Genomic DNA, 14,184 nt, shown 5'->3' with positions numbered 1-14,184 from the left:
AAATTACTTCTGCACCCTCTCCAAGGCCTTGACATCCTTATGTGTGGTGTCCAGAATTAAACACACTGCTTCAGGGGCCAAACCAGTTTTTTATAAAGGCTTAGCAAACTTCTTCGCATTTGCACTCAAGTTCTAAGTGTTGGCATCCTTCCATCTATGAAAGATGAACACACAGCAAACAATCCATTTAGGTGAGGTGTCTCTCTTGGTGCACCTTTGTTGATGGCTGTGAAGGGCAATCCTTGAGAGGCAGGTTCTGCCACACGTGCTGCACGTGAAGCTGCCAATTGATGCTGAGAGTTGTTTTTGACTTTGGCGCTTGTTGTCAAGCTGTAGCAACTGGTCATTGTGGTAGTATCCACCAGTCCACAGGATGTGTTGCCATTTCCCTCTTGCCAGCTAGTGATTCCAAAGTATGGTAGTCAACATTTAGGGCCTTCATGTCATGCTTGCAAACATCCTTGAAGCGAGCTTTGGGTGCCCCGCTGGTCATTTGGCCCCGGCTACCTCGCCATATAGAAGGTGCTTGGGTACATGACCATCTTCCGTCTATGGTCGTGTCTGATCCGCCAAAGCCGCCTCTGTTTGATTAGTGCCAACACATTTGGAAACTCTGCCTTTGAGGACTGCTGCATTTCTGATTTTGTCCTGCCAGGATATACCCATAATGTGCAGCAGACAGCGAAGATGGAAATTATTGAGCTTCCTTTCCTGGTGGCTGTAAATCGTCCATATTTCACAGCCATTCAGCAAGGTGCTGAGAACACAGGCCTCATAAACCATCAGCTTGGTCCTAAGGGATAGCTGGTGTTATCCTATGTGTGTTTTGCAAACCGGCCAAAGGTGGTAGCTGCTTTCCCTATGTGTGTATCGAGGTCTGCATCAAGGGACAGATTGTCACCGTGGACCCATAGTAGCAGAATTTGCTAACCACTTCCAGTGGGGGGGTGTTTAGTGTGATCAGGGGCGGAGATGCAACACCTTGTCCCATGTCCACAGTTTTCTTGATGCTTCTAGTCAAGGAGAGCAAGTTACAGGTATGGGAGAGACAGTCCACAATTCTTTGTAGCTTCTTTGCTTTTGCACACTACGCCCTATTAAAGCTAAGGATCCCATTTGCTTTTTTAACAGCCTTCTCAACTTCTTTGCAAAATGTTGTCCCAATTTTTGAACAAAGACCACCTGGAATTGTATATAATATTGTTAAAATACAAACTATATTTGTTTTGATTTAAACTCATTTTCAACTGTCAGTTTTGCTCCATTAGCAACACTCAAAACTACTGAGTCAGAAGATTGTGCTGTTAAAGCCTTACTCTGGGGCTTGGTGGCCTTTCCTTGTCCTTGAATACTCAGCCTTTTTCAAAACAGATATCAGTATGCTGAGAGTTGTTTCTGCTTAAGTGTTCTTCTGTGGATCTTAAAAAGCTTTTATGGAAAGATATTGTTTCTATCACTTATTATAGAAACAAATACTTGTTGGTGAGCCATTAAAATGTTTTTTTTACACTGGTGAGTGAATCTATGCAACTCTAGGGATTTTGGAGATGAGTGTAGGAAGATTAGTTAATCTGGATACATTACAGGCAATCTGGCTTGGTCAGAAAGGTTAATCTATACATTGGAGGAAATAATCGGCACAGGCAAAGGGTTCACAAATGCTAGAATTGATCAATGTTTCCAATTAAGACTGATTAATGTGTAGTCTGTGGATAGCAAAGGTCAATAATTGAAAAAGAACCTCAAGCAACCTTGATCTGAACGGTCGAATTGATTCTCTTGGTTGGTCATTAATGGCTATGTTCTCTGTGTGGAATTTCCTTGGTAATTATCTAAGGTATTTAAGTCATGCTCTGTCCAAATTTTAAGGTTTCCAGAAATGTAGAAGATTAAAGGAAAATATAGAATTATTTGGCTGCAGATCTCCAAAAACTGAGTGCGTGTTAAGAGTGGAAGTTGGAAGGTTAAGAAATTGTTTAATAGAACAGAATTAAAGTACTAAAAATCATTAGTAGCTTAAGTTTCTGAACCAAATTAGGCAGCCTCATGCCTCAAAGCCTAGAGGTTGTGATCCACTCCAGTGACTTAATCTCAGCTGACACTTTAGAATAATGGAGTGCAATATCAGAGAGTTTGAAAGTCCAAACTGCTGTGATTTGCTTTTTCTACCAGTTGAGGGTCAGGGTCAAATGCTTTGAGGATGGTCGGTGCCAGATTTGCCATCTCAAGAAGGGATATGCTGTGCCAGTAGTCAGGGCTGCTGCATGTTTCCAAATACAGTTCAGAGGTGTTTATGCTTCCACTGACTCCCAAGATACTGTCCGTGGGCAACAGAAATGAATGTGAGCCAATGAAGTATCGTTGCCCAACTCCAGGCCTAGTTGCGAAAGGTGGTGCTGGTATCGTACATGAAACTGGTTGCATCTTTGTTTAGGAGTTGCATGGGTCATACCAATTATCCAGAGCATCCATTCGCTTTAGAAATAACCAAAATTGAGTTCATATCTACTGATCGAATGCTACCTCGAAATCTATGTAGGCTACCCACGGTGTATTTTTTTTTTACATAGAACAACAAGAACTTATATTTGTATAGTACCTTTAACATAGAACATCCCAAGGCACTTTACAGGAGCATTTTAAAACAATGTATGACACCAAGCCACATAAGCAGATTTAGATCCGATGACCAAAAGCTTGGTCAAAGAGGTAGGTTTTAAGGAGTGTCTTAAAGGAAGGGAAAGTGAGGTAGAGGGGTTTAGGGATGGAATTCCAGAGCTTAGGGCCCAAGTGGCTGAAGGCATAGCTGCCAATGATGGAGCGATGGAAATCAGGGGTCTCGAGACCAGAATTAGAGGAGCTCAGATTTGTGGGAGTGGAGGAGATTATAGAGATAGGTAGGGATTTGAAAACAAGGATGAGAATCTTAAAATTAAGGCATTGTCAGACTATCGTGATAAAATTATTAACATAACCTTCTGGTCCCTCATGGGTTCTTAGTTTGTGTTCATAAAATTTCTGGTCCATGTGGAATAAATTACACATGTTTTTTAAATGGTGAGAGACTGGGAAATGTTGGTATTCAAAGGAACCTTGATGTCCTTGTACCATCAATCACAAAGTTAACATGCAGGTACAGCCAGCAATTCGGAAACCAAATGGCATATTAGCCTAATTACAAAGCAATTAAATATAAGAGTGAGGAAGTCTAACTGCAATTGTACAGGGCCTTGGAGGGACCTGGAGTACCATGTACAGTTTTGGTCTCCTGACCTGAGGAAGGATATACTTGCCTTGGAGTGGATGCAATAAAGATTTAGTAGACTGATTCCTGGGCTGAGAGGATCGTCCCATGAGGAGCAATTGATTAGACTAGGCCTGTATTCCCTGGAGTTTAGAAAAATGAAAGGTGATCATCGAAAGAAACACCATTCTCAACGGGCTTGGCATGGGTAGATGTTAGGACGATGTTTTTTCTGGCTGGTGAGTCTAGAACATGGGGTCACAGTCTCAATTATGGAATCAGTCATTTAGGACTGAAATATGTCTTCACTCAAAGGATTGTGAATCTTTGAAATTCACTACCCCAAAGAGTGGATGCTCATTTGTTGAGAATATTCAAGACCGGGATCGATAGATAGTGCTGGAAGGTGGAACAGAGGTAGGTCAGTCATATTGAATGGCAAAGCAGGCTCGAAGGGCTGAATGCCCTATTCTTGCTCCTATTTTTCTTGTTCTTGTATATTGGGAATCCTCTGTAAATCCCAATATGCAGTTATTCATTGAAGTTGGGTTAATTGCTAATCTCATGATTTGGGGGACAGAAATCAAAAAGAATTGCTTATTATTTTGTTTCTTGTAGAAAACTGGTAAATTCATTGAATACTTTAATCGGCCTCATAAAGACATGCTATGATAGTCCAACCGAGTAGACTTTTCTATGTAGATTAGGCATCAGTCTGTTTTTACTCGATGTGCTTTGTTCCTAGGTGTTCATAGATACAGCTCCTATTACCATCACAGTTTGGGACTCGGTGATACCATGAAATGTTTCCATGGTAACTGCTCCGGCTGATCTGAATTGTTACCACAATCACACTTCAGCTCACCGCAGGATGGCAAATCTCCTTTGAGGGGCAGCTGTCTACCTTAGTACATTGATGCAAGTGTAATTTTTAACCCCCTGTTAACACCCATGTTATTCTGCAATGTATGTTAGACTGAGTATTGGATGAAACCATTCTAAAGAAGCACTGCACATTTCCAACAAAGATTTCATCTCCGTGCACATTTTGCTGTGGTTAGTCAAATTTCAGCTGTGCCTGAAGAGAATGGATGACGCTGTCTCTCACCTTGGAGTCACAAGGATTAAAGTTCCACACCAGAACCTGAGCACAAAAATCAAGGCTGACACTCCAGTGCGGTACTGAGGGAGTGCTGCACTGTCGGAGGTGCCATCTTTCGGATGAAACTTTAAACCAATGCTCTGTCTGCTTTCTTGTGTGAGGATAAAAGATCCCATGAAACAATTTTGAAGAAGAGCAGGGGAGTTCTCCCCGGTCCTGGTCAATCAACATCGCCAAAATAGGTTATCTCGTTATCACATTGCTGTTATGGCACATGCTGTGGACAAATTGACTCACATTTCCGACTTTACAAGAGTGACAGCACTTCAAAGGTACTTTGTTGGCTGTAAAGCACTTTGGGATGTACTGAGGTCATGAAAGGTGCTATATAAATGCAAGTCTCTATTTTTATTTTATTTTGTGCTAGTCAACAAGAACACACAGACTATTCAGGACCTTTGTTTCATTTCTACAAACAAATTTTATCTCAAATTATGGATTCTAAAAGTTTTAACTTTAACTGCTTTGGACTAGCTGCTACCATTCACAACAACAGCTACCATTTGTGTAATGCTTTTAATGTAGCATAATATCTGAATGCACTTCACAGCAACATTACCAAATAAAAATTGTCAAGGTTTAAGTTGGCTATGGAAAAGGATAAGAAGCAAGCCAGAGTAAAGATAATTAATTGTGGAAGGGCCAACTTCAATGGAGTGAGAACAGATCTGGTCCAAGTAACTTGGAGTCTGAGTGGAAGGCAAAACTGGGGTGCCTATAAAGAGGAGATAGTTCGGGTACAGTCAAGGTATATTCCCACAAGGGCGAAAGGTAGGACAAACCGATCCAGAGCGCCCGAGTGACAAAAGAGATTGAGAGTAAGCAGAAAAAGGGTGCAGATGTCAGGTAGATAATACAATTGAGAACCAGGCTGAATATCGAAAGTTCAGAGGGGAAGTGAAAAAACAAATAAGCAAAGAAAGAGTATAAGAGACTCGCAGCTAACATAAAAGGGAATCTAAAAGTCTTATGTAGGCATATAATTAATAAAATGGTGGTAAAAGGAGGTGTGGGGCCAATTAGGGATCTAAAAGAGGATTTATGCATGGTGGCAGGGCACATGGCTGAGGTACCAAATGAGTACTTTGCATCTGTCTTTACCAAGGAATAAGATGCTGCCCAAGTCATGGTGAAAGAGGAGTTAGTTGAGACACTGGATGGGCTAGAAGTTGATAAAGAGGAGGTATTAGATAGGCTGGCTGTACTTAAAGTTGATAAGTCTCCAGGATTGGATGAGATGCATCCTAGGATACTTTTGGAAGTAAGGTTGGAAATTTCAGAGGTAGTGGCCGGAATCTTCCAAATCTCCTCAGATACAGGGGTGGTGCCAGAGGACTGGAGAATTGCAAAAGTTATACCCCTGTTCAAAAAGGGTATAAGGATAAGCCCAGCAACTACAGGCCAATCAGCTTAACCTCGGTGGTGGGAAAGCTTTTAGAAACAATAATCTGGGACAAAATGAATAGTCACTTGGGCAAATGTGGATTAGTCAAGGAAAGCCAGCATAGATTTGTTAAAGGCAAGTTGTGTTGAACTAACTTGCTTGAGTTATTTTGATGAGGTAACAGAAAGCTTGATGACGATAATGCAGTTGATGTGGTGTACATGGACTTCCAAAAGATATTTGATGAAGTGCCACATAAGAGGCTTGTCAGCGACATTGAAGCCCATGGAATAAAAGGGACAGAGAGTAGTGGTGAAGGATTGTTTTTCAGATTAAAGGAATGTATGTAGTGGTGTTGTCTTTTCTTGATATATGTTAATGATATAGACTTGGGTGGACGGGCATTATTTCAAAATCTGCGGAAGACACAAAGCTTGGAAATATTGTGAACTGTGAGGAGGATAATGATAGACTTCAAGAGGAATTCATTGGAATGGGCGGACAAATGACAGATAAAATTTAATGGAGGAAAATGTGAAGTGATTCATTTTGGTCGGAAGAAAGAGGAAAGTCAACATAAAATAAAGGGTACAATTCTGAAATAGTGCAGAAGCAGAGGAACCTATGGTTATATGTGCACAAAGCATTGACGGTTGCAGGGCAGGTTGAGAAAATGGTTAATAAAGCATCCGGGATCCTGAGCTTAATAAATAATGGCATGGAGTGCAAGAACAAGGAAGTTATGATAAACCTGTATAAAACACTGGTTCGACCTCAACTGGAGTATTGTGTGCAGTTCTGGGTACCACACCTTCAGAAGAATATGAAGGCATTAGGGAGGGCACAGAAAAGATTCACAGGAATGGTTCCAGGGATAAGGAACTTCAGTTATGCGGAGAGTTTGGAGAAGCTGGGGTTGTTCTCCTTGGAGACGTGAACATTAAGAGATTTGATCGAAGTGTTCAAAATCATGAGGGGTCTGGATGGAGTAGATAGGGAGAAACCCTTCCCTTTGGCGGAAGGATCCAGAACCAGAGGGCATTGATTTACTCAAAAGAAGCAATGGCGACATGTGGAAAACCTTCTTTACGCAGCGAGTGTTTAGGATCTGGAATGCACTGCCTGAGAGTGTGGTGGAGGCAGATTCAATCGTGGCTTTCAAAAGAGAATTGGATAATTATCTGCAGAGAAACAATTTGCAAGGCTAAAGGGAATAGGCGAGGGAGTGGGACTAGGTGAGTAGCTCTTGCGGAAACCCGGCACAGACACGACAGGCCAAATGCCCTCCTTCTGTGCTGTAACCATTCTATGATTCTATGAACCACATAAAGAGATATTAGGACAGAAGAGTCTTAAAGTAGGAGAGAGAGGCGGAGAGGTTTAGAGAGGGAAATCCAGACATTATGGTCTAGTCAGCTGATGACATGGCTACCAATGGTGGAGTGATTAAAATCAGGGATGTGCCCCAACCAGAATTGGATGAGCGGAGAGATCTTGGAGAGTTGTAGGGTTGGAGGAGGTTACAGAGATAGGGAGGAGGGGGGGCGGGCAATGGAGGGAGTTGAAAACAAGGATGAGAATTTTAAAATGGAAACGTTGCTCGTCCAGGAGCCAGTGTTGGTCAGCAAGCACAGAACTGATGAGTGAACGGTGTGAGTTAGGATATGGACAGCAGAGTTTTGGATGATCTCAAATATATGGAGGATGCAAGGTGAGAGACAGGCCAGGAGAGCACTGGGATGGTTGAGTTTGAAGGTAACAAAGGCATGGATGAGGGTTTCAGCAGCAGATGCCCTAAGGAAGATACTTTCTGACCAAATAGATACCATAACCAGTGTCAAGGAAAGCAATATGCCAAATAAGGAATATTCATAGGTTGGGAACTTACATTAAATTTTTAATGTAAAAATCCTGCAGTTAACTTTTTAAAAACTGGCAGCCAAGATAGCCAATGCAATTTGCATCTGAAACACCATTTCACATTCCAAACCCTTCAACAGGAGACAGAGGTCTGAGGAGCACAGACCCAGAACAATGGCTTGCTCTAAGTGATTGAATTACCTAAGATTGCTTCATTAGCACAGCATTCAAGGCAATCCGAACACCTTGACTTTGAAAGGGCAAACCCCTCCAAGTGTATATATTGGCATCCTGGGGCCTGGAGAGCCAATTCTGAACCTTGAATCTCATTAGAAGGTTCCAGAGAATGCACTGAGGCAGTCATGTGACCATCTGTCCATTTCTGTGAAAGCTGGGATTTTCCTGAAACTAACAGTAACTAAGACTGTGCAGCAGCAGAAAGGCTGTGTGACTCCGTCTCTCTCTCCCGATAACATCACAAGTTTGAAAACCATCTGTAACTGGGGACCCTCCAAGCCTACAGATTGCCACAGTTAGAAACCGGGGAAGAGAGCCACCTACAAGTCTGCCTCCAAGAAAACCCTAAGCCAAGCAGGCCAGCCACAAAGTGCATTTTGACCGGCCAAAGACTTCAAAATGCAACTTCATCCGGAAGACCACCGAATCATTCAACCTGTGTGTCTAATTTCCATTTATTCTGGATTCTAATCCAACCACAAAATCTACTTTTCACTCTGTAATCTATTTGTGTGTGTGTGATTCTCATGTGAATGTGTGGCATATTTTTATTACTTTTTTTAAGATGGGGTTTAGATTGTTAAGTATAATAAATTCACCACTTTCTTGTTTAAACTCAGCAAAACCTGTCTGATTGGTTCTTTCACAATCACATTAAAGGTAAAAGGTAAAACACTGAGATGGTAAACACATCCACTGTTTAAAAAAAGAATAATCTCTGTTGCAGACAAATAAGAGGAAGGACATGAGGGGAGCCTTGTGACCCCTCCTCACCTGGCCAAATATAACCTTCCCATAAATACAGTTTGTGAATTGACAGGAACATTTGAGTGCTTCCTCTTCTCTAGCAGTATGATAAATAAACGATACATGTGGAATAATGACAATGATGCAAAATACACTTGAGGCTGAAATGCCCAGAGGACTGTAGCTAAAAATAAATCCAAATAATAAATAGTATTGGCTTCCATGAGGCAGCTGTCCCCAAACCATGTGGATGCTCAGTCATTGAGTATACTCAACACAGAGGTCAATTGATTTTTGGATATTAAGGAAATCAAAGGATGTGGTGATAGTGCGGGAAGGTGGAGTTGAGATAGAAACCATCGTCTTATGGAATGACAGTGTAGGCTTGACTTGCTGAATGGCTTAAAGAAAGAGTTGTGTTTACATAATGCCTTTCACAACCATTGGGCGTGCCAAAGTGCTTTACAGTCAATTCAGTACTTTTGAAGCGTAGTTACTGTTGTAATGTAGGAAACCCGGCAGCTAATTTGAGCACAGCAAGATTCCACAAATAGCAATGTGAAAATGACCAGATAATCCGTTATTGTGATGTTAGTTGAGGGATAAATATCGGCCACGACACCGGGAGAATTCCTCTGCTCTTCTTTGAAATAGTGCCGTGGGATTTTTATGTCCACCTGAGAGGGCAGTCAAGGCTGTCATTTAATATCTCATCCAAAAGACAGCACCTCTGATAGTGCAGCACTGCAGTGGGAGTATCATCCTAGATTACATACTCAAGTCTCCAGAGTGGGATTTGAATCTATAATCTTCTAATTTAAAAGGCAAGAGTGCTACCAACGGAGCCATAGCTGACACACGGACTTCAGCTGGCTCCAATTTCTTGTGTTTTTATTGTTTTATGGAAGGACTTATGGCTGAATTATTTTGAAATTATTGACTTTGTTATACTTTTTACTTGTATTAACTTTTTACTAAAATTAACAATTTCAGCAATCTTGTAATTGATACCAAATTGAAATGTTGGAAATTTCAAAAATGAACACAGACTGCATCTGATTCTTCAGTATGGGATATAATTAACTGTCTGCCTTTGTCCCGGATAGAAAGAATGAACTTGCATTTATATAGCGCCTTTCATGACCTCAGAGTGTCCCAATGTGTATTCCAGCCAATGAAGTACTTTTTTAAATGTGTAGTTGCTGTTATACTATCAGAAAATGTGGATACCTATTTGCACAAACTGCAATGAGACAATGGCCAGGTTATTTATTTTTAGTGATGTTGGTTGAGGGATAAATGTGACTGTTCGAAATAGTGGCCGTGGGATCTTTTTATGTCTACCTGAGAGAGCAGACAGTCCTTGGTTGAACGTCTCATCCAAAAGACTGCACCTCTGACAGTGCAGCTCTCCACAGTACTGCACTGGGAGTGTCAGCCTAGATTTTTGTGTACAAGTCTCTGGAGTGGGACTTGACCCCACAACAATGACCTCTTCAACTTAAATTCAGTACAATGCATATTCCCTATGTTCATATCACACTCAGAGATGAGAGTGCTTGCTACCCACTGAGTCATAGCAGAGACTTGAAGGAAGAGGAGCAGCAGTAGAAACCGTCACAGCCACAACCATCAGCGCATGTGTGTCTCAGAAGAGAACAGGTGAGCGGGGCTGTGTGCAGGAGACTGCACTGAGCACACAGGATCTAAGAGCCACCTTCTTGGACCTATCTGAGGAGCAGCAAAGGAGGAGGCTGCGCTTCTCAGGGCAGTGAGGTCTGTACTTCTACAGGAGCCTCTTGGTGTTGAGAAGGTGTTAGAAGAAAAATGGGAGACAAGTTAAGATGGAAGATAGAAGGTGTACATGTGCAGGTGACAGTCTTGAGAATGCAGGTTGAATTTACTAAGCTTGCAGCATCCGCATTGAGTTGAATGAAATATGCAGATGCACAGCTTGTGGACACTGCCAGACCCTCCTTCCCTGAAGCTCATGGCTTTTTCTATTCGCCTTTCACTGCTTTGTCTACTTCTTTTTCTCTTCTCACTTTGTGGTATCTGCACCTCTCCATTGGTCTCTCGTTTTCTCTTTCACTCCCTCTTTTTGTCTCTTGTTTTCTCCATTTTCTCTTCTATACATCCCCAATTGAGATTCCCTTTTACCTTTCCTATGATGCAGAGCATGCAACTGCAAGGACAACCATTGAGATGAAAGTGAATACTGGGGTTAGGTGCAAAAAGATATATTGCAAGATGTGGGAGAAAGTGGAGGATTCTATCAAGAATGAGTGGACAGGAATAGACGATAGAGTTCACAAGACCCTCATGAATAAGGGAAGACCTTTACCCCATGGTAATTCACCATTCGAACCAGAAAGACACCCACCAAACCCACCCCACCTGCTACATCCAAGCAAATCCAAGGTTTGTGCCTGCACTGCACAATTCCATATGTTGATCACAATGCATGAAGAGCTTCCTAATATCAGTCCTAAACTTACCTTTTGTATAGTTTGAACCTGTGCCCCCCTTGTCCCACTCTGTACAGTTTAACTTAAAGTACATTCAAGGTTTACAAAGAATTTTACAGCATAGAAACTGACTATTTGGCCTAACTAGTCTAAACTTCAGCCCACACCTCGTTAGCTGATTCCATCAGCATATCCTTCTATTCCTTTCTATCTCATGTGATTATGTTCCCCTTAAATGCATCTCTGTTATTCACTTCAACCACTCCCTGTGGTAGCGAGTTCCACATTCTCACCACTCTCTGGGTAAAGAAGTTCCTCCTGAATTTCCTATTGGATTTACTAGTGACTGTCTTATATTTATGGCCACAAGTTTTGGATTCCATCACTATTGGAAATACCTTCTCTACATCTTCCCTATTGAACACCTCATTCATGTTAAAGACCTCTATCAGGTCACCCCTCAGCCTTCTCTTAAGAGAGAAAAGCCCCAACCTGTTCAATGTTTTCTGATAGTTAAAACATCTCAGTTCTGGTAGCATCCTTGTGAATCTTTTTTTCCACGTTCTCCATTCCTAGCTAAGATAATTTATATTGTGATTTACGCAGTGTGCTGTATATGCATCGTAATTCAATTCATTGTGGGGTTTTTTTTGCATGGTAATGTTTTGAAACAAATTGTGGAAGGTGTTGCAAACACAGTCTCTCCACTTTGTTGTCATATTCCAGATAGCCAGGCAGTGAAAGAGAGAACTGGAGCCAATCTTTACAATTTTATAAGCTTTTACTTACGGAGATACACATTACAAACATGTACCTTCTCACCCAACAGCCACAGTTTCAGTCTGCTTCTATTTATAGGAGCACAAGTGAATCCTCAGTTAATGCCTAGTGACCACATATAATTAAACACAATTGATGATTATGGATTCTCCTGTCACTTTGATGGATGAGTGTTCAGCATGAAGACTGTTTGTTCACCATCTAGGTTGGTGTCATCTCATATGTGATGTTAAATCAAATTTTGGTTTGCAGGTCTGACTGCAACTATTACTTATGAAGTTACCTTTGGAGGGGTGGGTAAAGGCACTGGTTTTGGGGCATTTTTGCTTGTCCTGTAGGGACCTGACTCTGTTCTCCTCAAATGTTGAGATTGCTTGATGACAGAGACTTCTCCATTTGGATCTGTCCATGGTTGTTTTTTCTCTTATAGTGGAATCCAGCTTACAGGCTCCGAGATTGGCTTTCACAATGTCTTTGTATCTAAGTTTGGGATGTCCTGTGGTGCAGGTTCCCGTGCTCAGCTGGATGTCGAATACCATCTTTGGTTTGTGGGAATGCTCCATGTGACCCACATGGCCAACCCAGCGAAGCTGACTTCTGATGATCATGCTCTCAATACCAGGTAAGAGAGACCTTTCAAGAACTTTGGTGTTCTTTCTCACACCCCCTCCGCATCACTTGCCCAAAACCTTAAATCTGTGTCTGCTAGTCCTTGTACCATCAGCAATGGTAACAGTCTTTCTTTGTCTACCTTATCCAAACCTGTCAGAATCTTGTATACCTCTATCAAATCTCCCTGCAATCTTCTTTGTTCCAGGGAGAACAACCCCAGCTTTCCCAACTTAACCTTGTAGCTAAAATCCACCATCCCAAACCATTCTGGTAAATCTCATTTACGTCCTTTCAAGGACCCTCACAACCTTCCTCAGGTGTGACCAGAACTGGACCCAATACTCCAGATGGGGCCTAACCAGAGCTTTATAAATGTTCAGCATAACTTCCCTGCTTTTGTACTCTATGCCTCTATTTATGAAGCCCAACATCCCATAGGCTTTGCTAACCACTCTCTAAAGATGTCCTGCCACCAGGATTATGCAGAGTTCCCTCTGTTCCTGTATACTCTTTAGAACTGTGCATCTAAGTCTATATGACCTTTCCCCATGCCTTTTGTCAAAATGCATCACTTCACACTTTTCTGTACTAAATTTAGTTTGCCACTTGTCTGCCCATTCTGCTGCCTATCTATGTCCTTTTGCAATCAATTTGTATCATACTCGCTATTTGCCACTCCTTCAAATTTGGTATCATCGGAAAATTTTGAAATGTTACTCTCTATTCCAATATCCAAGTCATTTATACATGTCAAAAAAGTGTTCCCAGCACAGTCCTTAGGGGAACACCACTGTCTACCATCCTTCAGTCTGAAAAACAATCATTTACCATGACTTGCTGTCTTCTGCCTTTGATCCAATTTTTTTTATCCAATAGGACACTGACCCTCCTATGCCATGAGACTCAATTTTGTTAACCAGCCTTTTATGTGGTACTTTGTCAAATGCTTTCTTAAAATCCAAAGACACAACATCCACTGCAGTCCCTTCATCAACCTACTCTACTTCATCAAAAAATTCAATTATTCAAGCATGATCTGCCTTTTACAAATCCATGCTGGCTATCCTTAATTATCTCGAACCTCTCCAAGTACCTGTTGATTTTTCCCTGATTATTGTTTCTGAAACCTTACCCACCACTGAGGTTTAACTGACTGGCCTGTAGTCACTAGGACCGTCTTTACACCCTTTCTTGAATAAAGTTGGCACATTTGCCTCTCTCCAGTCCTCTGGCACCTTCCCCATATCTATGGAAGACTGGAAGATTATGGCAAGCCCTTCCACTATCTCCACACTCACTTCCTTTCGCAACCTTGGATGCAAGCTGTCCGGACCAGGAACTTATCCACTCTAAGAATAGCCAGCCTTTCCAGTACCTCTTGCCTATCAATTTTCACATCATCTATTACCTCTACCAACTCCACTTCAACTGATATTTTGTCAGCATTCTCCACCGATACAAAGTACACATTCAGTATTAGAGCCTTGCCTTGAACCTCTAAACATATACCACCCTCTTTGTCCCTAACAGTCCCTGACTGGCCTGTAGTTACTAAGACTGTCTTTACATTTACTATTTACATGCCGGTAGAAGATTTTTGGGTTCCCTTTTTACTGCCATTCTATTCTCATAGTCTCTCTTTGCCAGTCTCATTTTCATCTTCACTTCCGCGCTCAACTTATTGTATTTG

This window comes from Heterodontus francisci, chromosome 6 (genome assembly GCF_036365525.1).
Source record: "Heterodontus francisci isolate sHetFra1 chromosome 6, sHetFra1.hap1, whole genome shotgun sequence".
Lineage (NCBI taxonomy): Eukaryota > Metazoa > Chordata > Chondrichthyes > Heterodontiformes > Heterodontidae > Heterodontus > Heterodontus francisci.
Note: the sequence above shows the minus strand (reverse complement) of the source record.